Source organism: Gobio gobio (assembly GCF_949357685.1).
Source record: "Gobio gobio genome assembly, chromosome: 6".
Lineage (NCBI taxonomy): Eukaryota > Metazoa > Chordata > Actinopteri > Cypriniformes > Gobionidae > Gobio > Gobio gobio.
In genome coordinates, this window is record NC_137102.1 from 2,750,572 (window position 1) to 2,773,547 (window position 22,976).

Consider the following 22,976-nt stretch of genomic DNA (forward strand, 5'->3'; position numbering starts at 1 on the left):
TGCATCCATCCATCATAAAAGTGCATCTGTCCATCATAAAAGTGCATCCATCCATCAAAAAAGTGCATCTATCCATCATAAAAGTGCATCTATAATCATAAAAGTGCATCCATCCATCATAAAAGTGCATCCATCCATCATAAAAGTGCATCTAGCCATCATAAAAGTGCCTCCATCCATCATAAAAGTGCATCTGTCCATCATAAAAGTGCATCTATCCATCATAAAAGTACATCTGTCCATCATAAAAGTGCATCCATCCATCATAAAAGTGCATCTATAATCATAAAAGTGCATCCATCCATCATAAAAGTGCATCCATCCATCATAAAAGTGCATCTGTCCATCATAAAAGAGCATCTGTCCATCATAAAAGTGCATCTATCATCATAAAAGTGCATCTATCCATCATAAAAGTGCATCTATCCATCATAAAAGTGCATCTATCCATCATAAAAGTGCATCTATCCATCATAAAAGTGCATCTATCATCATAAAAGTGCATCTATCCATCATAAAAGTGCATCTATCCATCATAAAAGTGCATCCATCCATCATAAAAGTGCATCTATCCATCATAAAAGTGCATCTATCCATCATAAAAGTGCATCTATCCATCATAAAAGTGCATCTATCCATGCATCTATCCATCATAAAAGTGCATCCATCCATCATAAAAGTGCATCTATCCATCATAAAAGTGCATCTATCCATCATAAAAGTGCATCCATCCATCATAAAAGTGCATCTATCCATCATAAAAGTGCATCTATCCATCATAAAAGTGCATCCATCCATCATAAAAGTGCATCTATCCATCATAAAAGTGCATCTATCCATCATAAAAGTGCATCTATCCATCATAAAAGTGCATCTGTCCATCATAAAAGTGCATCTGTCCATCATAAAAGTGCATCTGTCCATCATAAAAGTGCATCTATCATCATAAAAGTGCATCTATCATCATAAAAGTGCATCTATCCATCATAAAAGTGCATCTATCCATCATAAAAGCGCATCCACTGAAAGGATGAGTTCACTTCAAAATGAACATTTCCTGATGATTTAATTGGTAGAAAAAAACATTCCAGGATTTTTCTGCACATAATGGACAAAGGTTGAAGGTCCAAATCAATGCAGTTTCAAGACTAATACAAACATCCTTTAGCAAAAAAAAAGGTAAAACATTAATGTCGGATGATTTTGAAGTTGGAGATGTTGTTTTTGGTAAAGGCCGTTTGTATTAGTCTTCGCACGTTCGCTTCGGGCGTGATTATAAATGTGTGTGTGTGTGTTGTAAATGTGGCGATGGTTTGTCTAGATCAGACTCTATTCCTCGTCTGTGATTGGTCAGAGCCTCTGAAGCTCTTCCTCTGAAACTGCAGTGATTTGGACCTTCAGCCGTTGGTTCCCATTGAAGTCCATTATGAGCAGAAAAATCCTCAATAAACTTGAACATGTTGGATGCGATGTGAGTGAGTAAATCATCAGGAAATGTTCATTTTGAAGTGAACTCATCCTTTAATGCACAGCCTGTTTTGTGTTGTGGATTTAGTAATTGTGGTGCAATTGCAGTAATCTCTCTCACAGTGTGTTTTCTCATCGGCCGAAGATATTTTGATATCGGTTTCGGCATTTACAAAAGAAAAATGCTGATGATTCCCATCCCTTTTTGAGAGAGCGTGGTTTGAGACCTGCAATTTCAAAGCAAACCCCCTAATTCTCCACTCTCTGCACGGTCAGTGATGAGTTACCAGCTCCAAATGAACCAGAATGCCTTTCGTATGTGCTTATTTAGGAAAGAGAGAATCTGGATATATTTTAGCACAGCTAGAGGTGTGTGGAATTAATGTGCACGTATGGCAGCAGGAACAAGCAGATGGAGCCCGGATTTGACTCGCTTTCCATCTCAGAGACTACCAATTAATTTCCAGGTGGGTGGGAATATAATGTGGAGGATGTGAAGGGTTCTTTGCTGAAGAGGAATGTGTTAACGCTTCTTCTTCATTTATCTTCAAAGCGGCTAGAGCTGGAACGGTAGAAGCTTTTAGTAGTGTAATGAAGACAGAAAACAGACTCCATTAGCATGAGCTACACCTGTGCTACATGTGTCAGTCGTATCAACTTTTGGGGGACATTTCGGGTAAGGTCGGTCTAATTGTCTTTTTTGAAATCGAATAGTTAATCGCATACCAATCTAATGATACCACAAAATGAAATGCACCCCACTCATGATGCTGTACAATAGTTTGATCAGCGCACATCTGAAACTCTGTGTACTCGAATAAAGCAAATGCTTCTTAACATCCAGACTGATCCATTTATCCGCTGTGCAATACAAAGCCCCGGACCAACAGTGGCGGAGGAATGAATATTTGATTTGATCAGCAAGAAAAATTATTCCCACCTCTAATGCCAGAGAAATAAAAACTTGTTGTGTATTTGAAAAATAGCAACTCAATTTGCTATTGATTTGGACGTTTTTAGACTTGGAAATAAGCAAAGACTGTCCTACAGACCTGGGACAATTCATCATATCTGACCCTGGACCACAAATAAGGGTCAGTTTTGTGAAATTGAGATGTATAGATCATCTTCAGCTGAATAATAATCACTCCACTGATGTATGGTTTGTTAGGATAGGACAATATTTGAACATCTGGAATCTGAGGGAGCAAAAAAAATCGAAATAATGAGAAAATCTCCTTTAAAGTTGTCCAAATGAAGTCCTTAGCAATGCATATTACTACTAATAATACATTTATGATATGAACATTGACCAAATATCTTCATGGAACATGATCTTAAAGGGATAGTTCACCAAAAAATTAAAATTAGCCCATGATTTACTCACCCTCAAGTCATCCGAGGTGTGCATGACATTCTTTTTTCAGATAAATATATTTAGAGTTATATTACAAATGTTCTGGCTAATCCAAGCTTTATAATGGCAGTAATAGTTGCTCGGTTTTCGAAGTCCATAAAAAAATGCATCTGTCTGTCATATAACTGCTCCACGCGGCTCCGGGGTGTTAATAAAGGCCTTCTGAAGCGAATCGATGCATTTGTGTAAGAAAAATATCCATATTTAAAAATCTATTTAACTTTTTTCTATGGCATCAGCCGTGTCATCACTTCCGGCGAATAAGCTCAAAATACCGGCGCGATCATAGATATATATATAGATTCCTCATTAGTGCCTGCACGGATCGGTCGAATGAGGCATCTACGTATATATATCTTTGCTCACGCTAGTATTTTGACCTTATTCGCCGGAAGTTATGGCACTGGGAATACTAGATGACATTCATCTGATAAGAGGTAAAAAAATAACAAATACTGTTGAGTTTCTCGTGGAAAGCGATGGTTTCGTGTCTTAAGACATCAATGTGTCGCCACGAGCCGCAGGGTTTAATAAGGATTCGTATATCTGTGTGTTTTTACTCTCATTGCTCTCATTCTCTAAAATATCCCCATTGACATCATTATACGACTATCACACTGTTAAAAATCACCATTTGTGTTCTACTGAAGAAACAAACACACCTACATCTCTGATGCCCTGGGGGTGAGCAGATCAACATAAACATTTAGTTTTTGGGTGAACTGTCCCTTTAAGTGTCCTAATGATTTTTTGGCATAAAAGAAAAATGAATAATTTTGACCCATGCAATGCCACAGATATACCCGTGAGACGCACCACTGCTGTTGAGCTCCAGGGTCACATATCAAAATATAATTTTCAATTGTTAGTGCATAGCTTAATTATTAAATAAGACTTTTCCATGTTGTGATGAAACAATCCTCTCCGTCCAACTGCCCCATGACTTTTTAAACAAACGGATGCTTTCACTGTACCCTTTGACCTCCTTCTGTTTAAATATTTAGGTCCTCTTTCGCTCCCAAAGTCTGTTTGACAGCGCTGAACAGAATGCATTACATTCAACCAGGTCGTATTCAGCGTTTGGTAAGTGTGACGATGCATATCCATGCCTGCTCTTTCACAAGGTCACTCCTCTGCTTGAGCAAAACAAATGAGAATCTGTAAATCAGGCCAACAAAGCCTTACATCTCTTATGAGAACGTGCTAGAACAAAGAAGCGAATCTGTGTGTTTTAGCCTCACAATCCAGGTGGAGAATATACAGCATTTTACCCATTAAAGCATCTTAATAAGAGCATTGTGCTATCCGTGTTGTGTACAGCTCGATGACTCCTGAACGCAGGCACTAATCAGTGAGACTCACCTCATTTAAAATGCATGAGGCGATGGATCTCAGATCTAATCCTGGCAATTAGTAATTAACAAAAGAGACTCACAAGCACGCTGGAATCACCGAGTTGTTTAGATAGCACTTTGCAAGACCTATTTGTCGTTAATATCAGCGCACTTCCTTAACGGACTGAAAAATAAGCAACAGTGATCGAGACGCACGTTATGCAGTATTTTGAGTGGACCTGTTTTTGCCGCTGCCCTGTGGTTGTCCGCGGGGGGGAAAGGCTTTCATTATTGTTTGACCCGTTCGCAATTAAACTGACCCTGGCTGTCCACGCAGAGAGGCGGAAGCTCCCATCAGTCTCAGGGTGAAGAACGTCAACATCCGCTGCTGTGCATGCCTGAGCCCTAATAAACATGCAGGGTGGAGTCTGTTAACTACGGCTGAGAGATGCGGGAATACATCAGGGCCGCCCGGGGGTTTAGTCACGTTTGGCTATTGCTTTGAATTCATGTTTTATTGTTTTGCATTTCATAAAACTTAAAGGGTTAGTTCACCAAACAATGTAAATTCTGTCATTAATTACTTACCCTCATGTGGTTGGACACCCGTCAGACCTCCGTTCATCTTCGGAACAGAAATGAAGATATTTTAGTGTAAATCTGATGCTCTGAAAGGCCTCCATTGGCTCAACTTTACACTCTCAAGACCCTTAAAAGACACTAAAGACTAAAGTTACAAAGTCCATCTCACTACAGTGGTTCTAAAATAACTTTATGAATCGGTGACAATAGTTTTTGTGCGCAAAAAAACCCTAAATAACGACTTATATAGTGAAGACCGATTACAAAACACGGCCTCATGAAGCTTCGAAGCGTTATGAATCAGTGAGTCGATTCAGCAGTTTGAATCGCCAAATTTCAGCAGTTTGACACGCGATCCGAAACATGATTCAACTCACTGATTCATAACGCTTCGAAGCTTCATGAGGCCGTGTTTTGAAATCGGCATCACTATATAATATAGAGAACTATAGAGGGTACTATAGACTATAGAACTATATAATGGCCTTTCAGAGCATCAGATTTACACTAAAATATCTTCATTTGTGTCTGAAGATGAACGGAGGTCTGACGGGTGTCCAACCACATGAGGCTCAGTCATTAATGACACAATTTACATTTTTGGGTGAACTAACCCTTTAAGCATATATAAAATAATGACACTATTGCACACAGCATCAACAAGCAAGCGGCATAATAAAGTGCACACTGACTGTACTATACTTAATTTTAAAACTATTTACAACCTAGTCATTTAATGGTTACACTCTAAAAAATGCTAGGTTAAAAAATAACCCAAGTTGGGTTGAATATGGACTAACCCAGCAATTGGAAGACATTGAAAAAATCTCCCAATGCTCCACGTGAAACTTCAGTCTTTCGACCTTTTACCATCGTGTCAATTCTCAATTGATTTTGATTAATATGCGCGAGGAGGGAGAGCGAGAGAGTTTGAAGACGGTGAGAGCTGACCTGTGGACGCCTGTCTGGAAATAATGCAGGGGAAAAAATATTGGCGAACGCAGCAGCCTTGTATCGGCCGATATATCGGTCTAACACTAGTAGAAATGTGAAAGTTGGCGCCTTCTAGATTGAGAAAAGCCAGAAATGCATTTTTGGCTCATGTGGATGAAAGAAAACAACTCCCAGAATGCACTTGCTTCGCTGCCCAATGAGGCCACTCCCAAGCCACGCCTACCACTTACATCACTTGCCCACCGTCGTTTTGATTTTTATAGTAATAAAATCATTTAGTTCAGTTAGAGAACAGACAATACAATTAAAAACTGAATGTGTGTGTGTGTGTAATACAGCGTCAGATCTCATTCATCAGAGAGTGAGGAGCTGACAGACCAGATGATCGCAGGAGATTTGGGTTCAAAGCGAAATGACCACACATTCACGGCGCGTCTCCAGTCTGGCGTGTTTTCAGTTCATGCCTATGGAAGCTTAACTTTCATAGGAATTCATTGAAAACACTCGTGTAACCCCAACTGTTTGACCCGCCCGCTCCAAGTGGGACTCGAACCCGGGTCCGCCGACATGAGAGTCAGACAACAACAACAACAACCTTTACAACAACCTTGTAAAACAACAACAACAACCTTTATTTCTCTTCCGGCGCCGTGCGAGCTGGCTGCCGGCTGCAACAGCTCTTATCCCCTTTTTCTCGTTTTCTCCCTGTTTTAGCTACTTAGACACTTTACTTTTGTGTAAATTTGTATACACTTTATGTAAGAACTAAGCACTACATAACCTACCATATTTCCTTGGACTTACTTAGTTTTGGACATTTTTTATGCGAATCGCAATGTGCGTCGGAGCCCGGGCGTCCATTGTTCACAGTAGGGAACAGCTGATCGTGCTGAGGAGCGCGGTAATGCTCCCTCAGGACAAACACGTAATCCCCGCTGAGCTGCTTCGGAAGACTCGCCGAGGACGCCGCGCGGGAAGTAAACTCAGAGAAAAGAAGAGACATGAAAAAACAGCCCGCGGCAAAACCACAGACTTGGCAACACTGCAGCTGCCTCGCTAGCATTGCTGAGAAAAGATGAGACGTATACAGTGACTATAAGACCTGGCTCTGTTGTGGCTCTCAGCCCGTGGACAAGCAAACGGTTCTTAGAAGCTCCTCAGTCGAACCAACTATGAACTGGGACTAGCTCTGGCTCTGAATTAGCTCTAGCACTGCCTTGGTGGAAAAGGGGTATGTGTGATCTGAGCTCTGTGACCCACATGGGGAGGACATCAATGCTATCACGGAAACTATAATGGACTATATCAACTTTTGTTTTGAAAACACTGTGCCCTCCAAAACGGTACGGTGTTTTGCAAACAATAAGCCGTGGATTACCCCTGACATTAAGGCTCTACTGAAGTAGAAGAAGAGAGCTTTTAAGTCAGAGGATAGGGAGCTCAGGACTGTACAGAGGGAGCTGAGACGGAAGATCAGGGAGGGTAAGGCCAGCTATAGGAGGAAGATGGAGGAGCAGCTGCAGCAGCAGAATATCAGGGGGGTGTGGAGAAGCTTGAAGACCATCTCAGGCTTCAAAGCACCCCAATCCCAGGCTGAGGGTGACCTGAAATGGGTTAATGACTTGAACCAATACTTTAATCGGTTTGACCAATCACCCCCTGCTCCCCCCATGCAGCGCCTCCACACCACATTACCTGGACGATGCCACATTCCCCCAGCCCTTCACACCTCTGGACCTTCACATATCACCACGTTCTCACTGCCCCAGGGACTCATCCACCCTCTCAGCCCACCTTTGTCCTTCACCTCGGCCCAGGTGAGAAAAGAGCTGCGAAGGATCAAAGCACGGAAGGCAGCTGGACCAGACGGCATCAGCTCCAGGCTGCTGAAAGCCTGTGCAGATGAACTGTGTGGGAACATTGGGCATGTCTTCAACCTGAGCCTCAAGCTGAGAGTGGTACCTCAGTTATGGAAGACCTCCTGTGTAGTACCAGTGCCCAAGACAACACACTCAAGGGACTTCTGCAGTTTCAGGCCGGTGGCTCTCACGTCACATCTGATGAAGACACTGGAGAGACTGGTCCTGGGCCACCTCCGCTCAGAGGTGAGCTCAGCGATGGATCCGTTGCAGTTTGCCTACCGTCCTGGGATTGGAGTGGAGGATGCAGTGATTTTTCTACAACACCGTGCTCTAACTCATCTGGAGAAGCCCTGTGAGGATTCTATTCTTTGACTTCTCCAGCGCATTTAACACCATCCAGCCGGTGCTTCTGAGAGACAAGCTGGTATGGACTGGAGTGGATTTTCACCTGGCTGAGTGGATCCTGGACTACCTGACAAACAGGTCCCAGTTTGTGAGAGCACAGGACTGTGTGTCTGACCCCCTGACCTGCAGTGTGGGTGTCCCCCAGGGCACGGTGCTCGCGCCCTTCCTCTTCACCCTCTACACGGCAGATTTCAGACACAACACTGACGGCTGTGTCCTGATTAAGTTCTCTGATGACTCTGCCGTCGTTGGCTTGATCAGCGACGACGACGACACGGAGTATAGAGGAGTGACGCAGGACTTTGTGGACTGGTGTCGGCCAAACCACCTCCTTATCAATGCAGGGAAGACTAAGGAGATGGTGGTGGATTTCCGCAGACACCGGTCTGCTCCCCCACCAGTGAACATCCAGGGAATGGACATTGAGAGAGTGGACTCTTACAAGTACCTGGGTGTTCACTTGAACCATAAACTGGACTGGACTCTCAATACAGAATCATTATACAGGAAGGGTCAGAGCAGGCTCTACCTCCTGAGGAGACTGAGGTCTTTTGGAGTGCAGGGGGCACTCCTGAAGACTTTCTATGACTCTGTGGTGGCATCAGCTATCCTGTACGGTGTGGTCTGCTGGAGCAGTAGTATCACTGAAAAGGAGAGGAGGAAGCTGGACAAGGTCATCAGAAAGTGCAGCTCTGTCCTGGGTTGTCCTCTGGACTCAGTGAGGGAGGTCGGTGACAGAAGGGTCCTGGCAAAACTGTCATCCATGCGGGGCCATGAATCACACCCCATGCAGGACTCTCTGTCAGTGCTGAAGAGCAGCTTTAGTCACAGACTGCTCCACCCTCGGTGTGTGAAGGAGAGATTCCGAAGGTCTTTTCTTCCTGCTGCAGTCAGACTGCACAATGAACACTGTTAGCATGAAACTCTTTTCTATTGTTTAAATATTTTTATAATATTTTAGTAATGGGCCATTTAACTGTGTAATTCCTGAAACGTGCAATATTTGTTAGCATATTTTTATTTTTTATTTATTACTTTTAGATTATTTTAGGTTTTTCTGTTTTTTATCTTAATGTTTGTGATACTATTTTACCATTGTACCCCTGCTGTTGCTAAATGCAATTTCCCCACTGCGGGACAAATAAAGGATTACTTACTTATATACTTACTTACTTATAGCACGTTTAAAAACAACATGAGTTGACCAAAGTGCTTTACACTCTCAACATTACTAATAAAACATTGACAAAACACCCCGACATCAACACACAAAACACAAACACACATCTCAAACTCCCAGTCCTTATAGGTCTTACAACTTCCCAGTCTTACAACTGTATACGCCATTTTCTTTACCGTGATTTATATCTTAATATGTTGTCATTGTTGATACGAATTCGCTTTGCATAAATGTATGCTATTCATTGATTGTGAAATGCTCTGAACTGAAGCATTCTGAAGCATTGTTCAAGCCAGTAGAGTGACACATTCAGAAACGTGATCGCTCACATTAATTCAATGAAATCATAGCCTTTGAATTTTTTTTTCTGTTTCATAAAACATATATAAACATAAGATGGTATAACATAATCATTGATATGCTTGTTATACAATAGCCTGCCCTACTATAAGGTATTATTATTCCAGAGGCGTGGTCAGCCGCAGAGAAAGCACAATCTCCTTTCGTCTTCAACCGAGATTTAGGGAATACTCAGAAATAGACTCTGCGATGATCTTAAAGATCTAGCCGTGCAATGCTGTTGTAACAGGCCAGAAATATACTCTGGAGCGAGACCATGTAATGCTTTAAAAACCATTAATAAAACCTTGTATTGCACTCTAAAATCAACAGGGAGCCAGTGCAGAGAGGCCAGTATAGGAGATATACTAGAACATTTTGGTCGCGGCATTTTGCACTAACTTTTTGATATTACCAGATATAAGGAATTGCAATAATCCAGACGCTCTAACAATGAGGCTAAAGGCTGCAACCCCTAGCGTCAGTCACTAGAGCATCTCTTGAGATCAGAGGAGTGAGGTTTACTCACACAGCAACTACTAGCTGACCTCCGTTACACTCACCCCCCTAAACCTCACTGCCATCCGGGTCATGGCACCAATATAACCAGTCCTGTTCGACCCGCCCGCTCTGAGCGGGACTCAAACCCGGGTCCGCCGGCTCCTCTAACAATGAGGCTAAAGGCTGCGACCACTAGTGTCAGTCGCTAGAGCGTCTCTTGAGATCAGAGGAGTGAGGTTTCCTCATACAGCTACTACTAGCTGACCTCCGTTACACTCGCTTTGCTCCGCTCCGCTCCATTATGAATGTCCGTGCGGCCGTGCTCATTTACATTGAGTGAGTGAGATCCACCCCTATGGGCGGGTTGAAAACATGCGGAACTAGCTTTACTACTGGCTGTAGTCTCTACAACCCTCTACAATGCGAGTAAATCTTCACTCTGGGCGACTAAACAATATCTATCATTAGCCATTGGCTAATAAATGCTTAGATTTTACTCGCCAGTGTGTGTGTTAGAGGCTAAGAATAAGTTGAGCATAGATATATTTTCACTCTTTGAGAGAGCGCTGAGTTTCTATCTCTCTCTCTCTCTCTCTCTCTCTCTCTCTCTCTCTCTCTCTCTCTCTCTCTCTCTCTCTCTCTCTCTCTCTCTCTCTCTCTCACACACGCACACAAAGAGAGAGAGTCTTACATACCACGCAGAATTAATGTATATATTTAAGAAATATCTGCATGTATATACTGTATATGTATATATATATATATATATATATATATATATATATATATATATATATATATATATATATATATATATATATATATATATATATATATATATATATATATATATATATATATATATATATATATATATAATTTATATTATATATAAATATAAAAAACATTTCTAGGGTCTTCGAGGTCTTTCCTGACCCCAAAGGACGTTTGCTCAAATAAAAATAAAAAGTTCCCTTTGTCCAAATGGCATGAGACTTTGTACAGTGGTCAACACTCTCTAGATCTGCAAATAAAAAAGATAAATTGGATTGATATCTGTTTTTATGTTCGTGTGACAGAAAAAGTCACACTCAGGGTCTTCCGCTTAGAAAATTGACAAAATTCATCCTCAAAAACAGAAACAACACAGAACACGCACACAGAAATGAAGCGGCACACTTCCAACAATGCATAAAACATCATGAGTTCACTGAACTAAAATGGCCGCCACAGTCTCCAGATCTCAACCCAATAGAGCATCTTTGGGATGTGGTGGAACGGGAGCTTCGTGCCCTGGATGTGCATCCCACAAATCTCCATCAACTGCAAGATGCTCTCCTATCAATATGGGCCAACATTTCTAAAGAATGCTTTCAGCAGCTTGTTGAGTCAATGCCACGTAGAATTAAGGCAGTTCTGAAGGCCAAAGGGGGTCAAACACAGTATTAGTGTGTGTTCCTAATAATCCTTTAGGTGAGTGTATTTGACAGTGCTAATGTAAATAAAACAGTATATCAGTCTAGCGAGTGAAAATGACCAGCCAATGGCGATTATATTGCCACAGTGTGTGTAGAGGGTTACTCTCGCCCACCTCTATTTACAAACAGAGCTTTTTTTAACTCTCCCTTTGCTTGCTTCAGAAACTAACTAGTGTGTAGACGGTATTGACGCTCCTAATAGTTACACGAACAGTTCTCGCTCTCAAACGTGCCGTGGGGAGGAATAAAATATGAGCTTCCAGGTGCTAATTAAAGATTCAGTGCTGACAGACAACACCACGCCAGAAATGCAATCGCCTTGTCTCTCCATGGGGGACAGGAATAATATGATTATCTTTTCAGAGAATCAATTGAGCTCAGTTTCCCGGGACAGAAGGACTCTCAGCAGAAGGAGCTGTTTGAGGAGAAGTGTAGTGTTTGTGAAGGTCCTGCTTTCATGTCTCCAGCATCTGCTGCCTGGAGTCTTTGCATAGCCTTTGCACACATAAATGCTTCAAACATTTGCCTTTCTTCCTCAAAAGCAGCTAAGCAATGAAATGGAGACGTTACCAATAACTGTCCTGGGGTCAGAGCGGGAACATCCACAGAGCATCTGCAAACGTGTGCCGATGTGTCCTTAAGGGAACCAGTCCAAGTGCACTGGATTCTTCGTTTACAGAAAATATATTTTGTTTCTTTTCCCAGCTCGCTGAAAGCAGGAAGATCAGGATTATAATTATGGGATTTAGACGCCTCTGTTATAACAGAGAGCTGCAGATCCAACAGACACAAAGATCATGAGGTTTACTAGATGAACAGTTATTAATTATTCATATCTTGGAATTTTTTTAGCAGTGAACATATTTTACAGTGTACTGTGCACCACCAGTTAATATATATTATAAATGTATAATAATTTATTAAATAAAACATTTAACAGATGTATTCATGCCCTCTGCTCTATACGTACATTACATTTTGAGCTTGAATTAGAGTGTCAAATGTGAAGCGTATTTTTTTTGCAAGTCCGCAATTAAACAAATGTATATTTTGCTTATTAGTTGTAGGGCTTTTTGAGGTGATGTTTTCTGCAGGTTACACCGTTATGCCAGTAGTTGGCGGCAAGAGAGTTGTTTGATTCAGTCATTCAGTCGATTGATTCAAAAACATTGATTCATTCAATTGAGTCATTGAATCTTTCATTCAACCAATTTGTTCGAAAACAATATGTGTTGGGGGATTTGGCCCATATATGTAACATTTTAATGTGTTGGGGAATTTGGTTATTAACATGTAATTTTTGAATTATATTCTACTGAAATGAACGAAATGACTCAAAATAAGATTTGTTCATTTTAATGAATAAGATTAAACAACATAGCATAAACAACATCTAAAGTTACGACGATCAACGCTCAAAGCAAAGGGAGATATTTTCTTTTACAGAAATCTCTTTTTAAGGACTACAACAAACGGCTGGTTGGGACTACACAAGCTTCCTCCCGGGTTAGTGACATCACTTACATAAACCCCGCCCCCGGGAACACACAACAAAGGGGGTGAGATTCTCATGACAGAATATGCTAATCAATGACTGAAGATGGTTAACTCATAAATTCATCAACTATCCCTTCAGGAACGTCCTGTCTCATTCTACATGTTGTCTCTTCTTCTGGAGTCTCTCCATCATTGTCCGACTCTAGTTTGATCATAAAAGGCTGAGCGGTTTCATTTCCTGTCTGCATGAGGTCATCAGAGCTGCTAACATGAGCTCTTGAAGCTCCGCCCTATGAGCAGCCGCTCATTTGCATTTAAAGGGACGCACACAAAAACGGCATGTTTTCGCTCACCCTCAAAAAGTGACAACTTTAACATGATCTGTGGGGTATTTTGAGCTCAAACTTCACACACACACTCTGGGGACATCAGAGACTTATTTTACATCTCAGCCACCCCTTTAATGTCATACATACACAGATCTTTCTGCGCAGCGCCAAGTTGAACAGACATATGGATTCATTCAGAGTGAGTCGTTGAATTATTCACTCATAAATACTGATTCAGTAATCCAACGTCGTTTCATGATTCTCAGCAAATAGTGTTGCAATATTTTTAATTAGCTTTTATATTTTCATACGTGCTGTATTAGTTTTTAGCTTTTAGCGTTTTAGTACTGATTTATTTCAGTTAGTTGCCAAAGAAACATTTCTAATGTTTCTAAATCTAATATTTATATTTGACTTTATTTCAATTACTGAAAACTACATTTTCAACAGTTTTAGATTGAATTAGCCATAGCAGCACTGATATACGAGTCTGAAACTAACGAAAAAGCCTAATGGAAATCCTTTTTTTCCCTCTGATCTCCCATCTTTTGTCTTGTAATCCCAGGTTAAAGTCTCAAGGCAGGGGTTGGGCTCATGTTGAGGCAGTAACAGATTGTTCGGCCCGGCTGCACCATTCGTTTTTAAGGGTTTGAATCTAATGTCATTCCTCCTCATTACAGTACAGCCTTCCAATGCCTGTGCTAATTCCTCCACCAATCCCTTAGAGAAATCTCTCCGCTGCCCTGGCTAGCATAAATCATTTTTATCGCTGGTACTCCGGCCTCGATCTGCACAGACGGGCGATGTTTTAAACCCTATGTGGATGGTAAATCTGCCAACTTTAATTAAAATGGCATCTTTCCCCTTTTGTCCTGGTGACATAATGGCCTCCAAACTTCCTATGAAGGAGCTCTGAGGACTGACCGTAAGGAATATATATATATAAACAAAGGGACTACCTTATATATATTCTCCAAAAAATGACCTAGTTTAAAAGTCAGAGCCAAAGGAAGTTTCAGAGATTAATGCTATTACTTAATACATTAAAAAACTGATACCAGTGAACAATTGTCGTTTAACAGTTGAATTCCACCACACCCGAAAGCCAAGGTACGCCACAGCTGTCAAGGATAATAAAATGTTTCACTTTCATTTAAAGCAGTCATTCATCACGTTTAACTGCGAAACAAAAAGGTTAAGTGAGATCCCACGAGATATATGTTTTAACGCCAAGGCTTTCCGCCACAATGAGCCAAGTCATCCGTGGCCTGTTGTCTGTCTTCATTGCTGTTAATGACAGTGTGAAACTCAATCAATGAAAGCAATTCATTCCGTTCTGCATGCTAATCATTCAGCTATGCTAAATACATAAGCCCTTATTGAGAAGCGCATGAACTGTGGCAACAGTTTCCGCTCGCTCCAGCTGTAGTGCTGAAATGAAAAACTCATTGAGAAAAGTCAACACTGATTGCACTGTACTGCATTAAAACGCAAATATTTATGCTGTAACATTTCCCACAAATCAATAACTTAATCCACTTTCTGCCAAACGCTTGTGAAAAAGGCCACGCCATACTATAATGGTCTGGCCTTTTAACTACAAAAGCCTTTCTGTGGATTGAACTCAGGACCCTGAATCCATCCATTTTCCTCAAGGACTGAGAAGGCCTGTGTGTGTGTGTGTGTGTGTGTGTGTGTGTGTGTGTGTGTGTGTGTGTGTGTGTGTGTGTGTGTGTGTGTGTGTGTGTGTGTGTGTGTGTGTGTGTGTGTGTGTGTGTGTGTGTGTGTGTGTGTGTGTGTGTGTGTGTGTGTGTGTGTGTGTGTGTGTGTGTGTGTGTGTGTGTGTGTGTGTGTGGACACGTGCGCACACAAGCACAATACAGTCCTTAGTGCTAAACACAGCTAACACACACTTTATTACAAAGTGTTCATCTTAAGTAGGTTTACATGCACATCTCTTACTGGCCTACGCTACATTAAAGGTGCAGTGTGTAATATATATGAGGATCTATTGACAGAAATTTCAATTAATTAATTAATTTAAATAATTGTTTACTCTGACTGAAAACTCCTTTTTAAACTGCATGTAAACACACTACCGTTCAAAAGGTTTTTTTTTTTGTCTGTAGAAATAATACTTTTATTAAGCAAAAACGCATTAAAAGTAGGGCTGTCAAAAGATTAATCGCGATTAATCGCATCCAAAATAAAAGTTTGTGTTTACATAATATATGTGTGTGTACTCTGTTAATTATTATTTATATATACAGTAAATACACACACATTCATGTATATATTTAACAAATATTTGCATGTATATACTGTATATACATTTATATAATCTATAATATATATAAATATAAATGTTTTATATATAAAAATAATATTTTTTTCTTAAATATATACATGCTTAAGCATATATTTCTTAGTAACTAAAACTCACAGCTTAACTATTAGTAGAGAGACGCTCGCAAGTAGAATGAATTCCCATGCAATCGCTCCACTAATGCATTAATATACATGTAATCTTTATTGTGCTACTTTATCTGTATCTGATTCAGAACGAGCAGAAATCTGTGAGAAATATAACGACCCAAAGACAAAAGAACTGATACAAAAGCTGTTGTAGTAGGAGCAATAACCTTATGGGCAGCGCTGTGTCTTATGCCTTGTCCTGTGCACAAGAAAACTTGTGTTCGCGTCTCAGCTCAAGGTTAGCGTTATTTGTTTATTAATGACGTCATCAGCAACTAGTCGACGTTGACTCGACTTTCATCACATAAATGTCGACTTGAAAAAATCGGAAGTCATTCAACCCCTTCCTCAGGATGACAAAATCTCAGCTGCAGTACAGTCTACACAATAAAAATGCAATAAAATTTTTTTTTACATATCATTTCTCCAGCCTTTGAAAAAAATCCTCTCACAAGGGACACTTGTTGCTGGCATGCACAAATATTTTTTTAGCAAGTAACTTGCATACAAATTAGGGAAAATCACTGCTATCACAAAATCTCTCTCCTCTCACAAAAACCCACGAGGTGAAGACGGATTAACTTCACTTTTAAACTGTGAGGAATTAGGTTCATACCATAGACCGTAAAAATTTCATACAGATTCCCGCCCCTTTCAATCAAACGCAGTTTCGGCAGGCGCCACCTGATGAAACACTTCGAAGCTTCATTTAGCCCTAGTTACGTGACATGGGTGTTTCGAATCACAGTTCGGAGCAGTGTTTCGAAACATCTGCGCTTCGGGATCTCGACAAAGCGCCGAAAGGTCAGTTTCGCGTCAGCCATCCCTTGTGGACATACGTTACAATGGCTGTGTGCATTTTACTTTCGGTTTAGAATTAGCCGTTTCTCTCTACATACACTGCAAGTCCCTTACAGTGAAGACGCCATTTTGTGCCGCCATGTTTCTACAGTAGCCCTAAAGGGACAAACTTCTCTACAGAGCGCTAGCTACTCTCTGCTGTCTCAGACGACCAGATCTTTGTCCTGTGTGGGCCACCATAGCTTCTCTATGTGCTCCAGAAGGGAGGGGTGCAATTCACAACCTCACCACTAGATGCAGCCGAAACTTACACACTGCACCTTTAAAGCTACACTGTTTAACTTTTTTAGTTTGTTCTTAGCTAAAAACACTTAGTTCTTTCAAAAATATATGTGCTCATTAATGTATATTTACTTCTTTCAAGTAATAAAGTATTCTCGTAAGTTTATAATATGCCATTGTAAATACATACGGGTGAGTGTTCGAATGCGGGTCGAAATGTTGATCCTCCATCTTGAAAGTACATTTGCCAAAGAGGGACATAACCGTAAATTCAAGCTTCGCCTTTGGCGTTTTAACACTCGATGGCACCGTGTCGAATGTGGACGAGGTCGAACTGGAAGCCATATTAATCTTGGACTAAATCGGCCACCGTTGGAGTTAAAACGAAATCGGAATTGAGAGGAACAGAAACTAATATTCACTGGATGGTCATATACCTTTTCACCACTAGATGGGGGAAAATATCACACAGTGGAGCTTTAAAATACAAAACACTTATTTTAAATTGGATTAATATTTTTCCATACTACTGCTTCTGTTCAAACTAATGCAGCCTGGGTCAGAATACGCTACTTTACATTAAAAACACATTTTAAACAGTGTGTACTTTGTGTGAAGTGAAATATCCAGCCACTCGTTTTCCCCTTTGACTCTTCATCTGGGCCCTGCTCCTCACCAGCAGTCCTCGTGTCTCTGAGACATGATCATGACCCCAGTCCGGGTCTGATAAAGATCCTTTACGAGGCCGAGTGCATTAGTAGGACTTAGAGGAAGCCGTGGACTCCATTGATTTCATGCAGAGTTTGGTGTTTTTACTCTTCCTCTGTGTGTTATCAGACACAGACTGCAGTTGTTTTCTCTAACGCCGGCCACTTATGACGCTGTTTTGTGAGAGTTGTTAACAGGGTTCTCACTCTTTCCCAGGACATTTAAAATTTTACTCCGGCGGGAATAAAAGACAAGGATCACTTTTTAAAAGGCGTACAGTTTATTACCATGACTTAACAATAAAAACTGTTGTAATATGAGCTCATAATCATACATTATGACTATGGAAGCTTGTTTTCTGCCACAGAATAAAAAGGTAATTCTGACTTTTTCTCGCAATTGCGAGTTTACATAATTGTGATATAAACACGCAGCAATTCCACGTTATAAAGTCAGAATTGTGAGATATAAACGTATAGAAAGTATTTTTACCTCAGAATTTGACTTTATATCTCACAATTCTGAGAGAAGTAGTGAGAATTGCAATTGCAAGAATTGTGTGTATAACACATTATATCACAATTATGTAAACTCAATTATATATGCTTTTAAATAAGTTTGCAGTGTGTATACTTAGAAGCATGTTGAAGAAGCATGTGAATGTGTTATTTCCAGACACAAGCGTTCCCTTTCTAATCCCTGTAGCTGTCAATCACTTCAGCTCAAGCTCAGGGAGTTCTGCTGGGAAAACTCCTGTTATAATCAATGAAGCGGTTGGGTTAAACGTTTGCTTAAAACAACCCAATTGCTGGGTTAGTCCATTTTAGACCCAACTTGGGTTATTTTCAACCCAGCATTTTTTAAAGTGTAGGGTGGCCATGCCTCCAGAATTTGGCCGGACAGTCCGGATTTTAAGCCTCCTGTTGGGCGTCTGGACACTCATTTGTCCTCCTTTTTGGAGTTGCGCTGAATCGGCCTAAAACTCACTCTAGAATCTTTACTGGGACGCAGCAGCACAGCGGCTAATGCCGTAAGATCTCTGGTCAAACAGTTGATTGGCTGAAAGCAGTGTCAAATAAATATCTGATATCTCATTGGTTTAAAGCGTAAACAAGCCTCCATCCGTGCTGGCTATGTCATATCATAATGTTAACACACCGAAACGCCAGACCTTGTTTAATCCGGAATGGACAAAAGAGCACAAATTTACTGTATATCAAAAAGCATAGACGCTTTTCATGGATTTTGCCACTGTGTCGCTGTGAAGTGGACGTTAGTAGTCAAGGGAAATCCGCCATTCCCAGCACAGAAAAACATAAAAATGTCCTTCCCTTGGGTCATTTTTTCGAGAAGCAACATCACCTCAGGATAGGGGTTGCACCGACTAGTCGAATTTAATGCTCTGCCATGCGCAACAGGATAAGCCATTTCCCGACATGCAGGCTCTGTTTCCAACAGTTAAAAATTACAAATAAATACATACTCAGAGAGCTCTCCACAAGACATGTTTGATTATAACATCTGGAAGCTCAAAATTGATTGGGAGAATACACGCTTATTGTACAGGTCAGTTAATCACCGTTCTAAATGCGTGCTGCATTGTAACACACACACACACAGCTCGCACATCACATGGAGATTGCGTGCGCGCGCGCCTTACACAAAACCATTCAGTAGCGCAGAAATGTATCAACACTGTTCTGTGATTTATCACTAAAATAGCTTAGAAACTGAAAAGTTATAGCATATATTTCTTAGTAACTAAAACTCACAGCTTAACTATTAGTAGAGAAACCCTGGCAAGTAGAATAAATTCACATGCAATCGCTCCACTAATGCACTTTCATCACATAAATGTCGACTTGAAAAAATCGGAAGTCGTTCAACCCCTTCCTCAGGATGACAAAATCTCAGCTGCAGTACAGTCTACACAATAAAAATGTAGTGAATGGGTTGTTTTAACCAAACATTTAACCCAACCGCTGGGTTAAAACGACCCATTCACTGGGTTAAAACAACCCAATTGCTTGTTGTTTTTAACCCAGCATTTTTTAGAGTGTAGCATCACCAGTCATAAATACATAAATAAACATATTATCTGGCTCTTTGCCAGAAAACATTACATTTCTGGACTTCTGGAAATAACAGAAATACATAATAAACAAATAATGAATGCGAAAAATAAATAAATACACATTTCAGTTCTTGACAAAGAAGTTCACCCTCTGCAGCGGCTCTTTGTTAAGAACTGAAATGTGTATTTATTTATTTTTCACATTCATTATTTGATTGTTTTAGGCTAATGAAAATGATTTTCCAGGAGTGGGAGCCCTGCTTTAAGAGTGACGGATGGCCGGACTCCAGAGGTATTTCCCTCTGATTGCCTTTATGAACATCTCTCATATACAGAGCATCTCTAATGATGGTTAGGAAGGAGGGGCGTGAGCGATGTCTTTGCATTGATTTATCATCCTGGACAGCTGCTTAGAGACCCCGAGTTCTCTAGGAAGCAAAATCAGCAATTAAATAGATTGAGATGCTGTTTTGTTACACTGTATCCTGCCATTTGCATCAACATTGCTTTTGTTGACGGACTAAACAAAAACTCTACTGTGCAATGAAAGTTTGATAATGATAAAGATTCTCTTCGCTGACCTTTCAACACAACGCAGTCAGACTGATGTGTGCCGCCCACTGCATTGAACCTTCACAAACTTCAGGCGTTCTTGTTCTCATTTTGGACTTTTAAATGAGCTATATTTATAGGCAAATCATATATCAAATTGGGTAAATGGATTTAATTTTGCATTCATTAAAAACACGCTTCACTCTTACCCTGTGATGCTCTGTGAAGTCCCAGTGGTCTCTGAAATAAGAAGGAAGAAAAAAAGCGTCATGATTATTTTCATCAAGCCATCCAATGCAAGGACTTTTCTCAAATTCTCAAAAAATTCTGGTATGTCTTTTATACAGTATGACTGCTGATGCTACACTCTAAAAATGCTGGGTTAAAAATAGCCCAAGTTGGATTGAAAATGGACTAACCTAGCAATTGGGTTGTTTTAACTCAAAGATTGGTTTGTTTTATGCAAACATTTAACCCAACCGCTGGGTTAAACTCTCTATGTCCTCAATGTGGTTAGATGTTTGTTGTGTCTTTTCTTTTACTATTTATTTATTGTTATTTATTGTTGTCTGTGCTTAAATGTTCAATGTGGCTCCACTGAGTGCAAGACAAATTCCCCTCGGGGCAATAAAGGTTCATTCATTCATTCAAAACAACCCATTTACTGGGTTAAAACAACCTAATTGCTGGGTTAGTCCATTTTCAACCCAACTTGATGCATTCCAGCGCCAGATCGCCTCTTATTCAACTCTACTAATCAACTAGAGATGATTACAGTCATATTTTTTTTACAGTCAATGGTTGAAACTCAACCTTTTAAAAGTGCGTTACATAATAAATCAGTCATTTTCATAATTCATAACAAGCACAGCGAGAACCGTACAGGAGCACAAATATCTGAATGGTTGAAGATAATCATTAAGACGCCTGACGCCCCCAAACCAGCATTTGATGCTTTGCTTTGAAGAGGCTGGTCCTTTGGTTAAAAGGGTCATAAAAGCATAACTCTTGCTTATGTAAATGTGTGAATGTTAAAAACAGAAATGAATAGAATGGAAAGGCGTTGCATCTATTGCAGTCTTAAGGCTTTCATATTAAGACGTTTGCTGAAGAACACATAATTATACACTATTATTGTTCCTCGTATAAATGTTTCTTTTGAGGAAGACATTTCCAGAGGTGGTTTTGTACCTAATAAGCAATGTCTTTAATTTCATAACCAGAAAACCATATTCGCTCAAAAAGGCTTATCTTTACTACATACATGCATTACAGCAAAAGTACAGTTAAAGCATTACAAAAGACATAAAAGCAGCCATTATGAACAGTAGAGTTATGTTTGGGGATGGTCTACAACTCAGGAGAACCTTAGCAAATTCCATATGAATATGACGCTGATGATTTATAGGACATGTTTATTACAATAAATCACTCCATGGCCTGTGTAATCTACTCATTAGGCCAAGATTGTAATTTGAATAACTGTCTGTATGAATAATTAATTTTTCATACAGACATAAATGTTATTAGATACTGTTTTATTGATAGTTTGGTGGAGATTTCACAGACTGGTCTTTATTGGCATCAGTGGCTTCATGAAGAACCTCTAGAGAAAAGAGAAAAGGGTTCTTTAGATTATTAAAAAGTCTTTCACACTAAGAGAAGAGAAGTAAGAGTGTTTCTTTTAAAGTCCCCCTATATAATTTTATCCCTTTAAACTAATCTTTGATCACCATAATTACATATTTTTAAAAAAAATTCTAGCTTGAACGTAACTCTACACCCTTGCCTCATTTAGTATACGCATCTCATGAATATGCAAATGAGCACCGCCTCCATTTACACCAGGCACATTCAAGCTCAAACCGGTGCGCAACGTTTTTACAACGCATTTACAACAGCCACAATGCTGACCAAAGTGCTTTACAGAAGAACAAGATTAAAAGAAAATATAACATGCATAAAACTATTTAAAATAAGAGCACAGTTACGATACAACAGGATGACCACAACCAGAAATCGAAGCTCCAACAGAGAGGAAACAAACAAACAAAAAATCTATATATTAAAGAAAACAGGTACGTTTTAAAAGAGACTCGAAAGCAGACAGAGAAGGGCCGTTCTAATCTCTAATGGTGCGTTCACACCGGACGCGAGTGAAGCGTTTCGCTCGAGTGATTTACATGTTAAGTCAATGCAAAGACGCGAATAGACATTCTGCGGCGCGAGTTGAAAAATCTGAACTTTGGTGGATATTACATAAAAATAAGCATATTTTACATAAAAAATATGGTACTTTTAGAGGTAAATAAATTCATTTATACCCCAAAAATCACAAAAAAATACATAAATTGATAGAATTAATTTTATCAAAGATGGTGATATAACATTTATAAAAAAAAATTTTTGGAATCACACTTGTGACCTTCATGCCCAAATGTGTCCTCGAGGGCCGGATTTAGTGCTGTTATATGCGAGGCGGCTTGAGGGTTAAAAGATTTCATGAGGTGAACTTATACGGTTATTCCCTACCTGTGGTCAGTCTGCACAAAAGCTGATCAACATGATAGTTTGCTTTGGCCCCTTTAAATACAGATTTAAAAAAGACCAAGCATTTGATCTACAGTGTCCACAAATCTTCTACAGCGCCGTTGGCAGGTCGGCCAGAGCGAATGTGTGTGTGTGTGTGTGTTTACTTTTAACTGTTGGTAGAACAAAAACAAAGTAAAGTGGTGATAA

The 22,976-nt window shown here is 40.1% G+C and overlaps 1 protein-coding gene across 1 annotated transcript in view; it reads right to left on the bottom strand.

The window, feature by feature from the left end:
• The window catches only part of tnr (tenascin R (restrictin, janusin)), a gene marked incomplete at its 5' end in the record, with an annotated part of 342,772 nt that overhangs the window by 242,116 nt on the left and 77,680 nt on the right, over positions 1–22,976 (bottom strand). Inside the window, one exon of the mRNA XM_079818631.1 lies at positions 20,447–20,477. The remainder of the gene's footprint in view (positions 1–20,446; positions 20,478–22,976) is intronic.